This window comes from Helianthus annuus, chromosome 14, assembly GCF_002127325.2.
Source record: "Helianthus annuus cultivar XRQ/B chromosome 14, HanXRQr2.0-SUNRISE, whole genome shotgun sequence".
NCBI classification, from domain to species: domain Eukaryota; kingdom Viridiplantae; phylum Streptophyta; class Magnoliopsida; order Asterales; family Asteraceae; genus Helianthus; species Helianthus annuus.
In genome coordinates, this window is record NC_035446.2 from 154244801 (window position 1) to 154257622 (window position 12822).

At 34.3% G+C, this 12822-nt stretch overlaps 2 long non-coding RNA genes across 2 annotated transcripts; both read left to right on the plus strand.

Annotated features, from left to right (window-relative positions):
* The first annotated feature begins 243 nt into the window (after positions 1-243).
* Positions 244-1732, plus strand: LOC110906126. The gene is made up of 3 exons (XR_002573681.2): positions 244-383; positions 930-984; positions 1504-1732. It is a non-coding gene; the product is annotated as an uncharacterized LOC110906126 (long non-coding RNA).
* Positions 1733-6358: 4626 nt separating this feature from the next.
* LOC110906127 lies at positions 6359-7849 on the plus strand. Its single transcript, XR_002573682.2, has 3 exons — positions 6359-6500; positions 7047-7101; positions 7621-7849. It is a non-coding gene; the product is annotated as an uncharacterized LOC110906127 (long non-coding RNA).
* The last annotated feature ends 4973 nt before the right edge of the window (positions 7850-12822 follow it).

A 12822-nucleotide genomic window follows, 5' to 3' on the forward strand; every position in this document is an offset into this window, starting at 1 on the left:
TGTTTGCAACTTGCAGGGACAAAGAAAGAGGAAGAGAGAAAGCCTAAAGGGGAGAGAGTGTAACACCCCAAAACTTAATTATGAAGGTTTTTATTTAAACATGTGTTCATGTTATATAAAAGTAGATTCAACCCTTTTAAAATGAGTGATTAAACTTGAAGGGCCAAACTTGCAAGAAGGAAAAGATAATTATATATAAAATAGAAAAATAAAACACAACACACATAAGAGTGTGTGTGTGTGTGTCGCTAGAAAGAACCAGAGAGAAGGAAAATCCCTTCTTCTCCAACACATTCCAAAATTCAGCAAATTGAAGATGATTTAAGGATAATTTCGAATGCATGTCTCTAATTTCTCAATCGTCTAAGTATTCTCAACTCTAGGTGAGTTAAATTATATGTTTTAATGATCTTGATGAATTGGGTTTTGAATCAATCCGTGAAATTGTATGAAACTAGAATGATAGTGAGTTAGAATCATCTCATGAAACATGAATTATGCTTGAAATTCTAATTATTTTGATGTTTGGATGAAAACCCACTAGTAGTAGTGATGTTATGAAGATGATGATGCTACATGTGTTAAATTGAGTATAGTTATGATATATGAAGTTGGATGTTGTAGATTATTATTATATGAATCTGATTTAGAATGAAAGTTATGTGAAAAATTAGTTGAAGTTAATGATCTTTATATGAACTAGTGAAGTTATGCATAAGATACTTGTACATTATGCTTTGCTAATGTTATGCACACCAAGTATTTGATGAAATGCTTGAGTATTAGTTCTCATGTAATGTTGATGATTACATATACACATGATGGTAGTTGATTAGAATTGATGAAATTATGAATTGTTAGCTCACTATGTTATTGTAAATGTGAGATAAAAGCATGAGATTGAAGGAATGTTGAATGTGAAATTGTAGGCGTGAAGGAAGAGGATACAAGTCAATCCGGTTCGCAAGCAAGTGCAAAACAAAGGTAAGTTCATATGAACTTCGAGTAGGCTTAATGTAGAATACGGTTTGGGTTTTATTCTAATGTTGCTAGTTATAAGATATAGAACTGTGTAGTATGTAAGACGATGATCCGTCATGAACGGGTCAAACGAATGGATAACGAGATTAGGGAATAGATATGAAATGACTTGTTATAAATGGGTCATAATGTATTGAAGTTTTGAAATGATGAAATGTTAAATGTTGACCCGTCGAGAATGGGTTAAATATTGCCATGGATGTTAGGCTTCGTGAAGGTTTTAGTCTTATACTCGGTGTGAACGGGTCGGATGGAATGAAGATATGGATAATGAAATGATATGTAAAACATCCGCTCTTAATGGAAATAGCTAGTTGAAAGAAGTAAATGGTAAAAAAAAAAAAAAAGAAATGAATTCTTGCTATGAATCGCTAATGGGTCAAATAAAGGACAAATGGACTTGAAATGTTATGATGTTAAAAGAATTGCACTAATGAACTTATTTGTGTTTTTGAATGTTAGGTAAATCTCATCTTTGATGATGCCGAGCTTGGATCGAACACACCGCGCCACCCTTTACGCGCTTCCGGTTCAAGTTTGTCTTTTGTAAACGGGTCAAAACTATTTTAGAATGTAAATGTTAGTTTTTCAAGATTAAGGTCTTTTGTTAGTAAGTATGTTAAATTTGTACTCGAAATGGTGGATTGTGTTAGCTCTTGTGATTAAATTAGATGGTTACGTTGATTTTGAACTAAGGGTATTTTAGCAAAAATATATGTAATGAAATGAAAGTTTCAAATTTTGAGGGTTTGACATGTTGTTTTGACCCTATGTAAATGTGGGCGTTAGAAGTTGGTATCAGAGCCTGGGTTTGAGAGATTCGAGCAAGATATGGCGCTCGGACTCAAACCGAAAGCTCTTGTGAAGGTGTGTTCGTTCCAAAGTGCCACGCAAGTAAGTGATTTAAGACTTTCGAGCTATGTTTTAATGGGAAACGGGAAGGGAATTATGGTTAATTTACAAAAATGACCTGGTTTAGATGTTCGGAGATGTTTCGGGGGACTCCGGGACTCCACGGGACCGTTCCGGATAAAAAAAAAAGATCCTTGGAAATGAAATTTTTAAGTTGTTCAGCGTCTGCGAGATGGAGAGACCGTCGGCGACGCATATATGTGCCGTCGGCGACGGCACCCTTTCACCCGACGCCCTAAGTTCCTGTCTACGGACAATATTAGCGACGCAACATTTCAGAAGCCGTCGGCGACGCACATATGTGCCGTCGGCGACGACACTTCCTTATCCATTCTTTCCAGAATTGCTTGTTTGTTATGCGAAGCTTTTAAATTTAGTTCTAGTACTCGTTTAAATGCTAGGAATGCCCCAATTTGATAATGAGACTAAAGAATTCCATATAGCCAACATGTTTTAATGATGAATGTGTGAAAGAATGAAAAGTTTTTACATACGAATGGATGAAGTAATTACACATCTAGAATGTTTGTAAGGAAAGATTGGATGAGTATGTGATTCATGAGAATGAATTACTAAGAACGAATGATGTATAGAAAGATGAGGATGTGTAGGAAACGAAGGATGCGAATGAAGTTAGTACCGGGTTTATTAACCCTATAATGAAAAGTATGCGGTGTGGTCATGAAATGGCCGTTAGCACCAAAAACGGATGGAATGAAAGTATAATAGTAATGAGTAAGCGAATGAAAGTCATTAAAATATGTTAAGCTTATTAACATATTACTTAAAATGTGTTGTAGAATATTTTCTAAGGCCAATCCAATAGCTCCGTCAAGCTCCTGAAAAAGGTAACGTATGATAATTAGGGTCCTCTAAATGTTAACCGGGTCATATCGAAATGTTTCGAAGTAAGAACGTATATGATTGGAAAGTTATGCATGAAATTCTAGCTGGGTTCATCAATCCTATGATGAGAAGTATGTGGTGTGGTCATAAAGGGCCATTAACACCTAGCATGAAAGAAAGGAAAGTGTAGAAAAATTTAAAATGTTAGAATGAAGTGAACATGACTAAAGAATGAAATTTAGTAATGATCTCGAATGTTATAGTAGATGGCTGATGAGAATGAAGCAATTGTTAACGAAATACGTTTCGAGTAACGAATGGTGCGAGAAAGTAAGTATTAAGGATGAGGGATTTTATTTCCCTATGAACGAGAGGCATACATGATATGGCCTATTGTGACCGATGTTGATGATGATGTAAAAGTGAAATGAGAGTTGTTGAAATATGAGTATGAATGCCTGAATGTAACTTGAGGTAACATAAAAAGTATATGAAGTAATGAATGTAGAAAATGTTTAATGTAGATGACGGATGATGAGAATACAAATGATAACAAATGGCACGATAAAAGGGAATAAAAGCAATGCTTGCGGAAGAAGTTGGTATGGTCCTAGAATGTAATGAAATGTGTGGAAAATGAGCATGATTACATCTAGAATGTAGTGAAATGTTTGAATGATAAGTATGACCAAGCTTAGAAAGTATAGAACATGAGAGAATGATGGAATTTTGAGTATAGTATGGTCCTAAGGATGAAAACCTTGTCAAATGAAAAGTAAATGTTAGTAGAATGAAAACTTAGAGGAAAATGTTTTATATGAAAACGCGGCACATGAAATAGAAGGTAGAATATAGTGTTGGAAACATCACTTGAAGTTGAATATAGAAGGTGGCTACGAGACGTGACACATGATACTAGATGGAGGATGATGTGATGAAAGAAAGAAATGCGGAAATGAACGGGTTGAACCCGTAGATAAGGGTGAATCAATATATAAGGAAGAAAGGTACAGAAAAAGATGTTCTAACCCATAAGCAAAAACATGTCAAATAAACTTGGATGAAATGCCTGAATGAACAGCCAGAATGGAAGGATTGTATCCGAGTGGTAAGTATGGATAGAACCTTAAGAAGGGGTTATAAACGGATAAAAGTTAAGAGTCTTTAGGTGGGAAGGAATGTATGAAATGCAAATGAGGAGATGCTTTTCTCCACCTAACTAAAGATTAGTATAAACATAATAGGTAAGTGGCACAGGTAGCCTGGTCAGTCAAGTATGATGTTGGACAAAAGGAATGTATATACATATATATAAATGATGTATAGGTGTATGTACGTGAAATATTTTGTAGCTGGTTTTGGGAATATGAATAAGGATATGCTGATAGTTAACTGTGGTAAACCCAAAACGGGATGTACGAGCAAGAGTAAAGCATATGACAAATGTGGTATCATGTAATAGTATAAGTAAACATATATATATATATACATAGAAAGATGTCGAGGTAATAAAAGATTGTGATGGAAGAATTATGCGTTGGATGCGTTACGTATTAAGCAAACTCATGAGGATTAGAATGAATAATGCACTAAGACCTAGGTGGATGATTTAAGCACTTACAAGGATAGGGAATTCTGTAAGGAATAGTAAAATGATAGTAAGTATATTTGAATTTGAAGGTTTAAATGATATGAACTAACTTCAAGAATGATGGAGGTGGCCCAATATGTAAACATAATTACATGTTGGACTTATTGAATAAGAATATAAAAGAAATGGGGTGGCAAGAACAACGTTTGCATAAGTATGTCCAAAATCAACTAGGGAGTACAAATGTGCGAGTTAGTCCATATCGTAGGAATGGAAAGGGTAATGACCAAAGGTTATGAACTTCAAATGATGAAGTTGAACTTGTAATATGGCTTGGAAGTAAATCATTAAACTAGTCGAAGTAAGGTGGATAACTAGATATTGCGTACGAAAGGAATTTTGTAAAGGAAAGAAAAGTTAGGAACTGATAACAAAGCAGGGAAATTGCTTAGAATGCTCAGTTTAAAAGAATTAGAAAGAATTATATGGAATATTTAAAAGGTTAATGTTGAGGAAGTTAGAATGAAAGCATTATAATGCATAACTATTAGAAATGGTGAAATGTTACATAAAGAATGATTAGGTGGAATGTGGCATAAAAGATAATTTACCACAAGTGAGCCTTGCAAAGTATGTAAGACGGGATTACGCTATGGCAAGAAATTTTGGACTAAGTAAGTAAATAAATGGATATTTTAATGAATCCTACCTCTAGTTAGGTTTCCTAAAACATGTTAGGACTTATCAGAAGGTAAACCTCTCGAGAAATGTCACGAGTTAGAGTTTGTATGCGTAAGGATTCCTGGTTTGTTTATTAGGACAACCCTATGAGGTAAAGTATAAACAAATTATCGAATGAACGGTTATACCTAGTTTTATGTAACTCACATGTGGAATGGAATGGCATGTGTAATAAGTTTATAATCTCGTATGTAACGGAATTTTAGTAAGTATATAGGTAGAGTTATCCATTGTGGTACGATGTTAGATTCTTGCTTTTGTACTGCAATGTTAGAAGGACTGATGTATGTATGACAATTATGGAATGTGATGGCGTACATAGTTGCGTATAACACCTTGGGTGTAATATGAGTTACATGAATGTACGTATTGATACACGATTATATTGGTTGTGTGATTAAAGCCTTAGGTAGGCCCTTACAACCAAGGGATAGACATTAAGAGGGGTTGGAGCAAGATAGTTTATACGCGAGTTGTATAAATGTATGCATTGTATTGCAGTTAACCATGCAGATACATTAGATTAACAATGAAAGAAATATTGGACTCGAGTAGAGATCACACGTAAGTATTACAAGAAAAGTGTGAAAAGGATTACTAAGCCATTGACATGAAATAAATTTTACTTGATGTTGGCCCAGAAAAGGGTGGAGTGTATGTAGAAGCTAAATAGTTAACAACTATTGAGTGGTGTTTGACTTGTGATTTTGTATGAATGAACAGGAATGAACAAACATGACTATTATGATAATTGTTTCCCAAATAGGGTGTTAAAGGTATGTGGGTATGCATAGTCTGACACGTAAGTTTTAAGAAAGTTCGCTCGAATGAATGAACGTTGATTATGGGATAATGTGGTAGGATTGTATTGAGTCATTCAATATTGAATTACCAAGTGCATTGGACAAGTTTGGTCCAATGGCAAACGTTAAAAAGGCTCGGGTCTCACATGAGAAACGGAAAATGATATGCGGGAACACTACCCATCATTATTCAGTACGTATTCAGGTTTCAGGGACGAAACCTTCTTTAAGGGGGTAGACTTGTAACACCCCAAAACTTAATTATGAAGGTTTTTATTTAAACATGTGTTCATGTTATATAAAAGTAGATTCAACCCTTTTAAAATGAGTGATTAAACTTGAAGGGCCAAACTTGCAAGAAGGAAAAGATAATTATATATAAAATAGAAAAATAAAACACAACACACATAAGAGTGTGTGTGTGTGTGTCGCTAGAAAGAACCAGAGAGAAGGAAAATCCCTTCTTCTCCAACACATTCCAAAATTCAGCAAATTGAAGATGATTTAAGGATAATTTCGAATGCATGTCTCTAATTTCTCAATCGTCTAAGTATTCTCAACTCTAGGTGAGTTAAATTATATGTTTTAATGATCTTGATGAATTGGGTTTTGAATCAATCCGTGAAATTGTATGAAACTAGAATGATAGTGAGTTAGAATCATCTCATGAAACATGAATTATGCTTGAAATTCTAATTATTTTGATGTTTGGATGAAAACCCACTAGTAGTAGTGATGTTATGAAGATGATGATGCTACATGTGTTAAATTGAGTATAGTTATGATATATGAAGTTGGATGTTGTAGATTATTATTATATGAATCTGATTTAGAATGAAAGTTATGTGAAAAATTAGTTGAAGTTAATGATCTTTATATGAACTAGTGAAGTTATGCATAAGATACTTGTACATTATGCTTTGCTAATGTTATGCACACCAAGTATTTGATGAAATGCTTGAGTATTAGTTCTCATGTAATGTTGATGATTACATATACACATGATGGTAGTTGATTAGAATTGATGAAATTATGAATTGTTAGCTCACTATGTTATTGTAAATGTGAGATAAAAGCATGAGATTGAAGGAATGTTGAATGTGAAATTGTAGGCGTGAAGGAAGAGGATACAAGTCAATCCGGTTCGCAAGCAAGTGCAAAACAAAGGTAAGTTCATATGAACTTCGAGTAGGCTTAATGTAGAATACGGTTTGGGTTTTATTCTAATGTTGCTAGTTATAAGATATAGAACTGTGTAGTATGTAAGACGATGATCCGTCATGAACGGGTCAAACGAATGGATAACGAGATTAGGGAATAGATATGAAATGACTTGTTATAAATGGGTCATAATGTATTGAAGTTTTGAAATGATGAAATGTTAAATGTTGACCCGTCGAGAATGGGTTAAATATTGCCATGGATGTTAGGCTTCGTGAAGGTTTTAGTCTTATACTCGGTGTGAACGGGTCGGATGGAATGAAGATATGGATAATGAAATGATATGTAAAACATCCGCTCTTAATGGAAATAGCTAGTTGAAAGAAGTAAATGGTAAAAAAAAAAAAAAAGAAATGAATTCTTGCTATGAATCGCTAATGGGTCAAATAAAGGACAAATGGACTTGAAATGTTATGATGTTAAAAGAATTGCACTAATGAACTTATTTGTGTTTTTGAATGTTAGGTAAATCTCATCTTTGATGATGCCGAGCTTGGATCGAACACACCGCGCCACCCTTTACGCGCTTCCGGTTCAAGTTTGTCTTTTGTAAACGGGTCAAAACTATTTTAGAATGTAAATGTTAGTTTTTCAAGATTAAGGTCTTTTGTTAGTAAGTATGTTAAATTTGTACTCGAAATGGTGGATTGTGTTAGCTCTTGTGATTAAATTAGATGGTTACGTTGATTTTGAACTAAGGGTATTTTAGCAAAAATATATGTAATGAAATGAAAGTTTCAAATTTTGAGGGTTTGACATGTTGTTTTGACCCTATGTAAATGTGGGCGTTAGAGAGAGGGTGGGGGTGGGGGTAAAAAGGTGGGCCCACTTTTGTTTTTAAATTAGATTTTTTTAATGTTTTATTGTTATTTTTAATAGTAAGGGTAATTTTGTAATTTCACATCTACTTAACATCAAAAACTAACCTCTATTCGCGCCAGGGACTATCCGGGAACGAAAATTGAAAAGTTGGGGACTATAGAGGTAATTTTAGAAAGTTAGGGACTAAAGGTGAAAAAAGACCAAACCACAGGGACTATCAGGGCATTTTTCTCAAAAAATTATTTAAAAGTTTTGGTTGAGGTTCTTGTAAAAAAGACATTTTTCGTGAGAAGTGAGAATGCATAGAAATTGACATGTAGGCATCATGTTTTGGACTTAGGCATAATGTTTTGGGTTGTTTTGGCAAGAAAAACACCAAACATAACAATTTAAAACACAATGCAATGTATCATGGGCATGCAATTTAAAACACAACAAAAACACACTGTTTAACATTTAAAACACACTACTTAATGTTTTTTAAACCTAGAATTGATTGCATTGTGTTTTAAATTGTTATGTTTGGTGTTTTTCTTACCAAAACAACCCAAAACATTATACACAAGTTCAAAACATGATGCCTACATATCAATTATTATGCTTTTTACACTTCTCACGAAAAAGAGTATCCTAAACCTTGTTTTTATGTCTCTTTTTTCATTTTCATATATAGCAAAAGAACTTGTTTTGAATTCAAAATAAGACCAACCGCTTCATTTGAAACTATCCAAAACAAAGTGCATGATTGAGAAATTGAGATGAAAGGAAATATTCTTTGCCCCCGCCCACGAAAGTTGAAACTCTTGTACCATATATATCATGTTTTAAAGCTTTTATATAAGAAAACACGTGTTGCCGTAGTTTTGCCGTTAGTTATGTTTGTGTAGAAATAAAACAAAATAATAATAATAATAATAATAATAATAATAATAATAATAATAATAATAATAATAATAATAATAATAATAATAATTAAGAGTATGATTATTGTAACATTTGTTAGTTATGTGTAACAAATTAAGAAAATAAATAGGTGGTATAAGTTTATAAGTTTAACTAAATAAGTGGGATAGTTTATAAGTTTAACTAAAATTTGTTGGATTACCCGGACTCCGCAACGCGTTTTCGATTGGTATTGGTTTGGCTTGGTACGATGCAAAACTCGATATAGCAACGGAAAGAAATATGATTTATATCGATTGAAAACCATTAAAGCGAATTTTGGTTTCTATGTATATCCGGCCGGTATCAGTTCGATTTGTCATGGTGCCACTGTATTGGCACTCACTATATTTTACAGTATAAAAAACTCTGTTACGCGTACTTCATATTCAACGAATTTTATATCGACACATCAAGGAAACGATAATAAAACATAGTATAGTTATAGATGTTCAGACTCTAGACGATATCGGTTCGGTTCCTCATTGTAAAGAAAAAAAACACGCATCGGACCCGTTCAAATAAAACTTTTATCTAAATGTAGATAAAAGTAAGCAAAACACAATCATATATTCAAAATTCTATAAAATATTATATTATATTATATTACTAAAATAACGAAAAAGGTAAACGATGTAAGTTATAAAAAAAACACTAAAAAGTAAACTAAGTGACAAATCACTTGCAGATTTGTATTAACAACTCGATTTAAAGTAATTTAATATCTTTACGTAGATAAAAATAAGCACGTCACAGTGTTATACTTGAAAATTTATAAAACATCGGGTATCGGTAATTTCTGACCTGTACCCGGTTGTAATTCTCTGTCCCATACCCGGCCCGTTACCCGTCGGGTATTTGTCGGGTAATTACCCGTCGGGTATCGGGTATACCCGTTAATTTCATAAAAATACCCGTTTGGACAAATGTTCAATTTTTACTTTGATGTTTATTTAATTTACTATTTTAACGACTATAACAAATGAAAATATGATTAATAACTTACATATCATATTCAGACCACATATACCAAACTAAATCAAAACGATTACTTAATTAAGTAAATTGTATCATGACCACAAAATTGCATAAACAACCACATACTAAAGGGTGATAGCTTCCATATCCAATATACATGCTCAAAAATAAGTTATTTGTTCGCTAAGAACATACCAAATACATATCCACATATGACTACAGAGAAGGTAATAAGTACATGTACTAAGTTTATATATATGGAAATATATAATATGATACATTCGGGTAAATGGGCCGAGTATCGGGCGTGTATCACTAAATCCCATACCCGTACCCGATTTTTTTCTCTTTTTAAGCTCGTACCCGGCCATACCCATTGGGCTTCGGATATACCCAGCCCGTATGTTTCGGGTTTCAGATATACCTATCAGGTTTGGGCTTTTTTGCCATCCCTAGTTGAGGGGGGACTATATGGTAGTTGAAGTTTATAGATAAAATCTTTGTGGCCATATTTTAGTATAAAAATTTGGTAATCAATATAAAAAAAAACATTTGTGGCAAAAGTGCAAAACTTTTGTGGTTTGTTTAGAAATGAAAAGTACACAATTTATTGTGAAATCAAATTTTGTAAATTTATATATTTATAATATGTCTCTAATGCCTCTACCAGGGATTTGGTTGTTTCATCGATTTATATGATTTAGGTTTGGGTTTTGGAATAAAATATCTCTTTTTAAGAATTTTTGTTATTTGTAAGGCAACAATGAACAAGTTTATATTTAGGTGATGTTAATCCATCAACCTCGATATCACCAATAAAGGTCTAACTCTTAAAAAACGTTTGTGTATCAATTTTTGGGAATTTTACAAGCAACCTTAGTTTCATGATTTAGTGACATGTATCTTGTTGTTTTAGAAAATCAACCCGTTAATGAACTTCCCGGTTATTCAATTTAGCCAAAAGAAAAAACTCGAAACCTGAATTAGAATTAAAAGTGTTTATGGATCAATAATAATTCGTGTCCTCCATTGAATAATAACATCCCTTTAAATAGAGTAAGATACAATACAAGAAATATGGAAACTTATCAAATACATAATTATCTCCTAAGATATTGGTGAATATTATTTACATAATATTTACATATTCTAATAGTCCCCCGCAGTTGAAGCGTGATATGGATGAACGCGCAAACTGGACCAAAATTCTTCAAAAAGCGTGCGAGGAAGACCCTTAGTGAAAATATCTGCATACTGCGATGAGGAGGACACGTGTAGAACTTATCTGAACCTTTTCCCGAACGAAGTGAATGTCCATTTCAACAAGCTTTGTACGCTGATGTTGCACGGGGTTTGCCGAAAGATAAACCGCGGATACATTATCACAGTAGATGATGGTTGCCTTCAAGATTGGGACATAAAGTTCGAGAAGAAGGTTTCGAAGTCAGCTGGTCTCGGCAACTGCGTTAGCAACGCCACGGTATTCGGCCTCGGCACTAGACCGAGAAATGGTGGGCTGGCGTTTAGACGACTACGAGATCAGATTATCACCCATGAAAATGTAGTACCCAGATGTGGAGCGCCTAGAATCAGAGCAGCCCCCCCCCCCAATCCGCATCCGAATATGCAGTAAGAGAGGATGTGGAGGAGGCCGATAAGTGTAGGCCGAAACTAATAGTGCCCTGAAGGTAACGAAGTATCCGCTTAAGGAAGGCAAAGTGTGGCTCTCGTGGGGCATGCATGAATAAACAAACCTGATGTACCGCATAAGTGACGTCAGGTCTTGTAAATGTTAGATACTAGAGAGCGCCCGCTAAACTGCGGTAGAGAGTGCCATCATCAAGAAGAGCCCCATCATTAGCACCTAATTTTGAACCTGTGTCGCATGGAATGGCACAAGATTTACACCCGGTCATGTTTGCTCGGTGTAGGATGTCCCGAGCATATTGCGATTGGGACAATAACAACCCGGTAGAGTCCCTCGTAACAGTGATCCCCAAAAAGTGGTGCAACGGACCTAAGTCCGTCATAGCAAACTCCCGAGATAGCATAGTAATAATCGACGTTAGAAGAGTCGAATCAGAGGCAGTCACTACAATGTCGTCGACATACAATAATAAGTACGCCATAGAAGTACCGCGTTGGTAGATAAATAGTGACGAATCATGTGACACCCCAGGAAAACCAGTGAACAATACAGCTACCTAGCTTCCTCAGTGAGTGCGTACCAAATTTCGGGACGAAATTTCTTTTAAGTTGGGGATAATGTGACAACTCGAATTTCCAAGATTTCTATTACGCATTTATTGCACGTTTATTGATTGTTTAATTGTTTGCTTGCACAATTGGTTTGCTATGAAACTGTACACGTTTTGATATAATATAGTGTTTTGTGGTTGTGCATGGTTATGTGTTACTTGTGAAAGATTTGACAAATAATGGAATGTGGTGTTGAAACTGTAATAAATAATACTTAAGGGTGTTTAGGGTTGATAGTGAAACTTTAACAACTGATAACCCTAATCCCCTTCCCTAATCATTCACTAATCATTCACAAAGAATCAAAAACACGTACTTTCACCTCCTCTAATCCTCTCTACAACCATCTTTATCACTCTTGGTTTCACAAGTCTTTTGCATCAAGTTTAATCCTTCAATCCATTTAGAATCAATCAAGGTAATTGCTTAATCATTGTTTATTGATTGTTTGATTGTCATCTATTCTTGATTCTTGTAGTATGTGTAAACCCTAGATTTGATTTGATGGTTCTGTGCTTAGTTTGAATCTTGATTATTGAAATGATGATGATGATTAGGGTATGCTTGGTAGATTGATCCTCTGATGACTGTTGTTGTTATGTATCGATTGATTGATTGATCCTGCATTGTGAAAGTAGGTAACTAGGGTTTTCTGGATCGTAGAAG